The sequence below is a fragment of the Thunnus albacares genome, chromosome 6, assembly GCF_914725855.1.
Source record: "Thunnus albacares chromosome 6, fThuAlb1.1, whole genome shotgun sequence".
Taxonomy (NCBI): domain Eukaryota; kingdom Metazoa; phylum Chordata; class Actinopteri; order Scombriformes; family Scombridae; genus Thunnus; species Thunnus albacares.
In genome coordinates, this window is record NC_058111.1 from 19,688,791 (window position 1) to 19,700,226 (window position 11,436).

The window sequence follows — 11,436 nt, forward strand, 5'->3', positions numbered from 1 at the left end:
TATAAAATAGTTTATGCATTTACATGTCCTTTGTAACAGATGTTGTAAAATCAAGGTTTAGAAAACTTTGTGGTAAGTTGAGCCAAAGGAAGTGGTTATTGGTACAGATTCCTTTGTGTCAATAGTCCGTTTATTGTTGGTATGGAATTATTACACACACACATTGGTATTGATTGCGCAAGACCACGTGATCAAATTCAAATTATTTCAAAATAGAGGAACATTTTTGCTTGCAGTTGATACACCAATCCTTACAATGGGTTAAAATGGTTAAGTGATCTTTCCCTAAAACTACTTGGTTAGATTTAGGGAAAGATCATGGTTTGGGTGGACAGTAAAATGTCTGGTAAAAATGTCCTGTTTAATGGCACTAAAATGCCCAACAAGATGGTAAAAAATGTTTGATTAGTGGTCCACAAGAGGACTGGCAATAAATTGCGGAAACCCATTCTGTACCAATAGAATAAACTATGATCAGCATGGAAAACCAGTCCGGACCAAACAGCCTGTGGACTACTGGCATGGAATCCCATTCTGTGTCAACAGTCGGTAAAATTATTGCACCAGCTCCGTAGCCGATGCCTATATCAAAAGTACCTGATGACCTGCCTTGCTTCAACAGAACAAGGTTGAACTTGACTTTAAGTTGTTTGTTATTGATGACAGCAGCTGAGGGGGTTATGTGACTCCGGTGTTAGCTCCAGTTAGATTGAGATGTGAAATTGAAGATAAATCAATTTAGAAGTTATATAAATAAACTCCTCCCACTGGTAAATGGCTACAGATTACAGCAGAATCCGGTGTGACTGGTGTGGTGGTCTGGAGTGTGTTTATTCCTCCAGAAATCAGCAGCAGCAGCACCAACATGCTCCCCAGCTTTCTCATCACAAGCTGGCTGGCTCTCAGCAACTGTCTGTCAGCGAGCTGCAGCGGAATCCCCTGGTCCAGTCCTATGATACATGCAAAATTTTTGCTCAAGTTGAATATTTTCAACTCATGGTAATATGTGAAAATTTTGCTTATTTGCACATTTGTGTTGTGTTGTTTGCATCATTCATGGTGCCTAGCGCGAATAGATTCACATGTATTCACGTCTTTGCATTGACTTTATATGTAACCTCATTGTGCAAAAACTGCTTTGCATTTGGTGTGAACACAACATAACACTGTATAAGAACTGGAGTGCCTCAGCTGGGTGGGTAGTCTGTTGTTTGCCAATGGCAGCATGCAATACTTTAATTGCAAGCTTAGCATTAGCATCCAGGGTCACAATAGTAGATGTAAAACCTCTAGGCAGATAGAAAGGTCTATACTTAACTATGAGATATTCTAGGTTAGCAGAGCAGTGCCTCTCGATAATGGCACCGTCCATGCACCAAGCTTTGTTAACATAAAGATACAGTCCCCCACGCCCCACCTCTAGTTTTACTGGAGTCATTAGCTGTTGCATCTGTCCTGAGGATGTTAGCATCCCAGTATCTCAATGGCGCTATTGGGGATGCTGCTGTCAAGCCATGTTTCCGTAAAAATCATGAAGTTGCGAGTGGTGATCTGCAGTCGCAGTTCATCCATGTTGTTCACCAGAGATCGTATACTGGCGAGGAAAATGCTGGGTGAGTATAGCCGGCAAAGCACTCACTAACCAATAACTAATTATTGTTAACATCAGTTGCAACTTTATAACAGTCACTCAAATAATATTTATATATGCTTTACAAAGCATTTATTATCAATTTACAAAGTCATGGCCATTTTGGCCATTTGAATAATATTTATATATACTTTATAAGTAATTTATTAAGCAATTGTAAAGTTTTATAAACATCAATTGCAACTTTATAGTGGCCATCCAAATAATGTTTATAGATGCACTACACAGTATTTATTAACCATTTATTGATGGTTTATAAACCAATTATTAACCACTGATAAAGTATTAACTATCTAAATAATGTTTATACAAAGTGCTTTACAAAGTATTTATTTACCATTTAACAAGTTATTATACTAATCAGTTGCAACTTTATAATAGCCATCCAAATAATGTTTATATACAGTTTACAAACCAATTATTAGCTATTAACAAAGTGTTACAAATATCTGGTCCATCTATGTTATGTTTCTAGATGTTTTACAAACGATTTCTTAAAGGTTTACAAATCATTTGGTAATCATTAACAAATACTTAATATAGTATATAAAATGTTATGTGTGCAACAAACTGTTAATAAATGGTTCACTAATGTAATCAGAATGACGTTATTATTGTCTTTTATCAGCTATGATAGAATACATAATTTATAAACTAATTATTTTATATTACATAAAGTAATGATAAAATTACATAAATCATAGGATTACTAATGATTAGTACATATAAATATATTTTCTGTTTGTTAACAGTAAAATAACTATTAACTAAAGTTTAATTAACTATCAGTTTACCATTTATTAACTGTGGTTATTATAAAGTATTATCGTTATCTTGAATGTGGCAATGCAACATGACATTTGAACAGCATGCTGGTAGACAGACTAATTGTTGTAAATCATGAGGTGATTCAAACATTCTCAGACGTCTGTCTGACTTTTGAGACCATAAAACACTTTGACTTGAATGGAATTAAACAATAAACCTGTGAAATTCAACTACTCATGCAACGAGGCACACACACACATACACATTCGGCCAGCAGAGACACTTTGACCTAAACCAAAATTTACTGCACACACTCAACCAATGTTATAAAACATATATATGGACGATATGCACGAGTAAAGACAGAGTATGTAGTCCTGAGACTACCACACACATATAGAAACACCACACTCTTATTTGGTCAAGTGACTAAATAAATCATACATGGCCTCACACCAACTCCCACAAACACACCAACTTATGCACACTGAGACAACATGCATGGTGAATCAGCTGACATAATAAAACACACAACCACGTGTAACCACATGGCCACATACAGTAAGCACCCAGATGTAAAAAGAAAGTGTGACTGTGTCAGCAGGGTCTTCGGCCAAAGAATAAACATGTTACAGGTTCTTAAGTCCACAGTTTGTGGACTTAAGAAAGTGACTGAACTAAAACTGTGTCGTTCTATGATTAATACCTAAGGCTATACACTTCTTTCTAACCTTAAATACTACATTTTTATTGAATTATAATATAATAAAGTAACAGAATCCGAGATTGCAAGCTTAATGTTATGGGTAGAGGAAAGTGTAATATATAACATATACACTACATTGTCCCTTTCTGTACAATAGACTATACTATACAGTTCCTCTCCCCTTTTTTTACTAGGCAAGTAATTTATCAATAGCTCAATACAAATTTGAGATTGCCTCCTTCCTCTTTCATTTGACAGATGTTTCCTAAATTAACTGTAATCTGTCAATAATATTTTGAAGTCAGTTTGTTTGTTTTTACTCAAAAATGATTGTTCATTTCCAAAGAAATTGCCTTGTCATTATCTTAAAGCATACTTCTTGATGTTTGGACTCTGTTATCACTGATTGGGATGCAGCCAGAAGTGCTACGTGCATGATAATCCCCAACCGCCCACCCTCAACAGATAAGTGTAGCAGCAGTTTCCGGTCCTCACAGTATGTGATTCAGTTTTTGGCCAGACTCCATTTTCAAAGAAATCATTAACTTCAATGTGTCAGTGTGTTAACAGGAATTGGATAGGAAATGGTTTATTTGTCTCACGGGAGACATTTTCTTGGACTCACATTTCCATAAGGGAAACATTTAAACACATAAAGGCATAAAACAAATCACCATGCGATATACTGCATATAATAGATGCTGACAACTCAACGATTATTTCAAATGATCTGGTTTCATATCAACATCAAGTATAACCCAACCTTCAACACAGGGAAACTACTGAAAAATTCACACTAGATACACGATAACCTTGATCATCGCTATCAAACTTTCCTGTTTCGCCGCCAGTAGATTCCTTCCATAGTCAATGGCAACTGGGGCTCTGATTGGTCAGGATAAAAAGCCTGTTACCAAGATCAGTTTTTCCCCTGCGAGAGGACAGGCGCTGTATCATTCTTAGATCACCACACATAGTGGAATACAATTACACATACAAAAAGTATAACAAAACATGTTGTTACTGTCCACAAATTCAGATACAAACTGGTGTCTATAATTATTTTATTGCCCTTCTCTATCCATCTGTGTATATATGTGTGTTCATGTCTTTGTGAGTTTCGTCCTACACAAACACATACATACAGCGTGACCCCTGACCAGCAGCTAAAAATGGATATAACCAAGAGGAAGTTAACCTTTAACAATATTTCCAATACAACAGTTCTGTAATTTGATTATACAACTGGGTTTTGCCAAAACAGCACACAAACTCATACACACATACATGTAGCATGACCCCTGACCAGCAGCTAAAAATGACTATAACCAAGAGGAAGTTAACCTTTAACAATGCAATACAACAGTTCTGTAATTTGATAACAAGACTAGGCTTTGCCAAAACAGCACACACACACACACACACACACACTCACTCACACTCACATGTACTTTAATGTGGGATTGCGAGATATTTATATATATAAAAAATACATAGCAAGAGGAAGCTCCTGTTTGACAGAATTTCCATAAGCAGTTGTTGTCTCCTTAACAAAGGCCAGGCTGTCTGTGATGGCTGTGAAGCAATGGAGGAAATACAGCATGCAGCAGCTTTGTGTTATTGGCTTGCACTCACTGTTGCTGATGGCATATTGTGCTCACTCATGTTGTTATAAATGTCTCACAAAGCAGTATGATGGCATACCATTGGCATGACTGGGCAGAGTGTTTTGTGAACAAGACATCAAGGTTCATACAGTACCAAACAGTATTACAGGGTTACATCATTGGATTACATGCTATTCCTATAACTATACAAATTATGTCTGTAAGGATGTGGCTGGAAATGTTTTATATTTTTCTTATTGTCAACAAATCTCATGTGCAGAGTCAAACCAACAATTAACTGATCCTACAGTATTGTGTGTGTATTTAAAGACTGATATATCTTATTCCTCTGTGCCATAGACCTCCATTTTGTCCAAAAACGTAAAATTGAAAACGGTGCTAGATGTGACAACTTCTTAGCTTGGTACTACATTGTAAATTTCTCAGAGAACATCAGCACAAAGACAAGAGGTTGTGATATGTAGCACAACAAGCTAGTGAAGCGCCGTATACAGAAATGCATTCCCACGCATGCGCAAAATGTGATCACTGTTATTAGTCTTTGGGGCCATTTTTAAACAAACTAGTGGCAGTAGTCTTTGTGCTGAAGGAGCATGTTACCTAATGCAAAGGTGTGGCTCCTGACATATTTTTAATAGTTTTTGGACAAGAACGGAGGTCTACAGCACAGAGGAATAAGATATATCAGTCTTTGGATACTCACACATTACTTGTAAGTAGGATCAACTTATGTTGGTTTGGCTCTGCATATGATATTTGTTGACAATAAAAAAGATATAAAAAATCGTCAGTCTTATCCTTAAACATCACCGATACTGATACTAATAAAATATTGGGGTGGCCAATATGGGGTGCCCTGGTGGCCTAATGGTTAAGGTGTATACCATATATCTGCAACATCCACAGTTGGACTCCTGGCTTTGTCGCATGTCATACCCCTGTATCTCTTTCCCTGTGTTTCCCGTCTATCTCCACTGACTGTCAAATAAAGACAAAATTGCTTTTATTTAGTCAGAGTACAATACAATAAAATAAGAAACAACAACTAAATGTTACAGACACTCATTAGATCATCAGATAACATCACAGACTGAAAGTAATGATGATGATGGTTAGATTGCACACAGTTTGTCTTCTCATGGTGGTGTCTTGAATTAGCCCATTCAGAGTTTCCGTCATCAACAGTTCTCCTGCCCAGTTTATACAAGATCACACAAGATCATTATGACTTGTGTATTGTGTTGTTCTAATCTTTGGTACTTGTACATGTAATAAAAGCTGTCCTGTCAGCTTTTCCACTTCTTTCCAGTCATGTGGGACTGAGTCATGTGATGTCATCAGTGTTTGTAGGAATATTCGAGACGTGATTCACGCATGTGTACAAAACAGCACACTGACTGCTCTATTTCCCCTTGTGACACGTCAAGGTGTTTTGACATGAAGCCAAGTCAGTGCATTTTCTACCAGATGGCTTCACTGATACACACTCTCAGTAGGGTGTGTATTAACGAAAGTCGAGCCTGCCCTGTCAGGTGAGAGTCTATTATGCTGCTCTTTAGGACACGTGTATGACGTGCAGAACAACCCTCAGGGGTAAATCTAAAGTAAAGGAAGGCTGAAAAAGATCTTCTCTTTCAGGTGGAAGTTAAAGCTGGCTTTCCCACTGAGAAACAAAAGAAAGGGTTGAGTAGATTTATTTATGATCAATGACACTTTTCTCTAATATCAACTGTATTTTGTGTGAGCCAGAAGAGCTTGGAACATACAGTAAAGCAGGATGGGATAGATTTTGAAAAATACCTGTTATTCCCTCAACTTTGCTTCTGGCCAGCCTTGGAAATGTCTTTTTAATGATAGCTAAACATGTTTACACAAAACAAGCTTGAGGTGACTTCATTTTCTTGATGTGACAGGGAGGGTTACAAGAGGTTGTCTATAGTCCACCAGGTTTGGAGTGTTTTGCTCAATAGTTGAATGTTTTGAGGTTTTGTGTGCACTGTTTAGAAGGAGTATATCACCTCTAATCACAGTTGTACAGCTATGGAAACCTATCAAATATCTACTCGAATTTCTTAGGATTTTACTTAATAATTTAGTGTCAGGGTTGTAAACAATTACTTTTTGGTAGCAGTTTTTTTTTGTTTCTTTTTTTTATAAAGGAAGGAATCTTGCACCATTTATCTTAGGATCTTAGGACAATATACCATCAATTAATAACCTTTATATGTGAAAACAATGATACTGAAGTACAACAGTGACATATATTGTTAAACTTCAGAAAAGCTGCTCTCTTGAGCTTGCTCTCAACTTGCTTGCTTGCTCTCAACTGTCTCCTAGACATTATGTTTCGTTACTACTAATTTTCAACAGCAAATATATGTTGTTAATTAATATATTTGCCAAGTTGCGAAATGTTGATTTTGAATGTATCTACAGATTGGTCACTGACAACATGTCATTTGTTTTGTGTTTACTTGCATTCATTTGCGGTTACTTTTTGGCAGTCACCACTCTTGATTAAGGTTAGAGAAATATTATGGTTGTGGTTTAATATTGAAAAAGTTAATAGTGACAAAGACAGGACATGTTTATTAATATTTAACCACCATGATCTCTCACTAACCTTAAGCACGCCCTATCTACGGTGTCCAACCACCTCCCTACTACTTGTGTTTGGTACATAAATGTAGTGCTTCCTGCTCTAGAAAAAAACAAACATTGCCAAGGAACATAATCCATGCAGCACTTACATGACTCATCAAAACATAATTGGCAAAACAAATTTGTTGTGTATAGACATAATTTCTAGGAGACAGGGTTGTAATATGACACATGCAGTTTATTTTTTCTTTGACTTAAGTCCTTGAATGTTTGCAGTGTGAGGTCAAGGTCAGACACCAAATGCTACCAAGAATTAACTTAATCTCTAAGCTTTTCTGTAATGTTTCACCAAACATCTGAAACCCTGAAACAATTCACATGCTTTATGACTGACCTGGCCACATTGCCACACACACACCATGCAGCCTTTCTGTTAATGCATGGAGTAATCAGCCACACTTTAATTTGATAGTCATTGTCACTTATAGGTAGCTTGTCTTTACTTATAAGTAGCCTGTCTTGATGGTATTTCCTTAAATGACCTGTGTTGACCAAAAAAAGAGTCATTGGTTTGGTCAGTTTGTGTCACCAGAAAACTTACGTCAGAAGTTACACGTTATCTTTCGATTCACATGAGATGTTGAGAAGAGAGCAAACACCTGCCTGTTGTACTTGATGTTCTATTGCGTTAGACTGGTATTTGACTAAAATGTGTTTTTGTTTCAGGGTGGATGTGTCCCTCAACAAAGAGCTTGATAAGCATTGCCAGTAGAGACCGGGTGGTACGGTAAATGTAGACATGTAACACTAAATGATAACATACAGTAATTTCATGAAGCATATACAGTAAGTGGTACAATACGTGAGAAACTACAATGTGTCATGTGATGTCTCTTCATATCAAGAGATTGCGGTTATGAGTCACTGTAGATCTTTCATGGTATGATGGTACCCGGTGTCCTCGTCATGTGAGTGTGTCACTGTGGTTTTGACGCTGCACACACTTGCACTCTGTAGCATCACAACAAGAGGGGAAAATGAACTATGAAGTGGTGGGAAACAAAGTATATTATCAGGGCTGGAAACTTCTCTGTAATTTCCTGCTTTCTTGCACTGACTTCTAACTGAAATAAGGTGGCCAATAACATACATCTATTCTGAGACGGCACTGTTGTTTTGATATGTAGAAAGAGAGCTGAGCAGGAAATCTCAGCACATGTCGTCATAAACACTGAGCACTGTCCCAGACACCAATCACATTTCTTGTTTATCACATATAATGTAATTCATCTCTCTTGTGCTGCCGTAATCACATTTTGTCGGGAAGTAACTTTTTAATAAACATAAGATCAGCCAGTTTGCCAATGTCTGCACGTTGGTAAGTTGTTAGTAGCTGCTTTTTTTGCTGGATTGTAACTATATTTCATTGTTTTATAAACCAGTAATCTGCAAATATTCCAATGTGTATGGTTTCCTGTAGTACAGAATATGTGTCCGCTTCTATGAAATGTAAAAGTTAAAGATCCCCTCTAGACACGTTTTAGGACACATAAAAATACTCACTTATCTGTTTTTTTTCCATAAAAAAGTTCAATTACCTGGTTAGAAATTCTTAAAAGACATCTCCTCCTTTTCCCTCATTGAAAAATCCAGAATCTATGAATATGCAGATATTCTTTATTTCAAAAGTTCAACTGCTGGGAACAAATGTCTTCTCCGCTGTAAAGTCCATTCTTGGTGTATGTGCACTGGAGGGCTCAAGTGTCCACATCACACTTGTGTAAGTTCAACACATCCTCATAAAAAAATGAGAGTAGACGTCTAAAATTCAGGCCGGCAAAATCATCCTATAGTTATACCTATATACCTAAAGTTATACTTTATACCTATAATTATGTTTACGCCATCTCGTGACCATACCAATGTTTTATGGTGTGACAACGCTGTCATTAAGGTCTGGTTAGGTTTGAGCACAAAAACTGCTTGGTTAGAGTTATGGGAAGATCACAGTTTGGGTTAAAATGATCATCTGAAACATGGTTTATACTTCCTTAAAGTTACGAAACCTTCGTTGTCATGCCAGTAAACACCACAATGTTACAGTTTCTAAAAAAAATGTCCCAACTCGTGGTTAGAAACAGGAAGCGAACAGTGGTCTCCTGCAGCACCACCATATAGCCATGCACCCAACCTGCTTCCTCTTAATAAGGCAAAAATCATCTTATCAAGTCTATGGATGTATAAAGAGAACTGGATACAGCATCAGAGTAAGGGTCCCGTTCATTCATATGAAATTTACTCAGTGGCGCATGAAGCCAATCTTCCGCATAGCTTCCACATCTGTGAGGCCCTGTGGGACTAGTGTCTTCTGCCAGCCGAGCCAACTATTTCCAGTTCAGCCCTCCGGCTAACTTGAATGGAGATAAAACAATTCAATCATGTGGCTCCTCTAGACTTTCCAAATGTTATTGGACTGAATGGATCAAATTCTGATAGTGACATGAGTCATTTTGTGGGGGTTGTGATGCTCAAAAAAATGTATCTGCTGATTTACAGATGTCTCTTTCACAATGTAAGACTACACAATGCAAGTACATTTTTTGGGCCCAATACCACTATGTGACGTTGTAATCACACTGTTTGACCACTATGTTAAATTGGCTTCCTGGTGCTGTTCCTGGGGGCTTGATCAAGTCACCTTATATTGATGTCATCTGAACTGCGTCACTTCCCCATGTTATAATTACCAAAGCTGCTGGCGTAAAAGTAACTTTAAGTCATTTTTGCCAGTCTGAAATTTAGACTTAATGTTGTTTTTCTTGTAAAGACACACTGGTAAACTGCATACTGGACCCCAGTTGGCTCCAAACTGGTTGTGATGTCACAAATCATGCTCTTAGGTATGCCCATTTTAACTCAGATTTAACGTGAGCACAAAGTAACTTCCCCTCTTCAGCAGATAAAAAGCAGTTTTGTAGTGTCAAACTCTGCATATAAATCATTCTGAAGTGCAAACATCCAACTGAACAAGAAGAAAAACACATTTTTGAATGGAGGAGGACTTTTATTATGTAACATATTATTACATTATATGTTGTATATAAAACATATGGTTTGTATTTCTTTGAAATATAATGTATAAATTAAAAATATGGAAATCACATGGTCATATCTGTCTAGTCTAGGGACTTTTAACTTTAACAAATACCAGATACATGGCATCATCCTCATAAAACTAACTCATGATAAAATTATCTTTACAGGTATAATTTCTGCTCCTTTGTATAATTTGCAGTGACATGAGAGGTGTAAATACTAACTGCTGATCACTTAATGCACACTTCTTCTGTGTGTCATTGATACAAACTGGAAGTGGAACTGGGAGAAAAACAGACACCGTGCTCAAGTTTAACATTGAGAAATCAGATGTGTACATATAGACATTTTCCCTTACATCCTCTATCATTTGTCTGTATTTTTCAGAACAACTAAGCACAAACAGACAACTAAGCATGATTTTGTCTCTGCATTCCCAAGATTATTAAGATAAATAGTAACAACAATTTCTACATTTCGCTCTTTAATTACACATCAATTGTACACAAGTATACAATGCAAAACAGTGACTTTCAGATGTTAACAAGTCAACATACTCCCAAGTGATTCCTAAATTCCTTGAAACTAAAAGCTGGTTCTGAATGTTTCCAGTACACTGGGAGTAAATGACGCATGAAGCAGAGAAATGACCCATATCTGCATGAAATACCTAAGCTTCACTTAGAGATGGAGTTGTAGTGATGAAGGGGGAACCGCTGGTTCTTTTCACATTACTTTAAACCCTAAACAAATGGTTAATTGAATCACACTAACGGGTCATGTTCATTTTTTATAAATGTTGCAACTCTCTCTCTGAGAAAATGCTCTTGCATCAGTGCAATTTGTTTACACTGTCTTGTATTTTTTCCCCCTATTTTCATTTATCTTTTTCAACATAGCAGTGAGTTAAGTCACGTACTCTAACATTGTCTCTGCTAAACATGAATGCAACTGGGTCATATTGGGTAAGCCAGTCGTCGCCCACA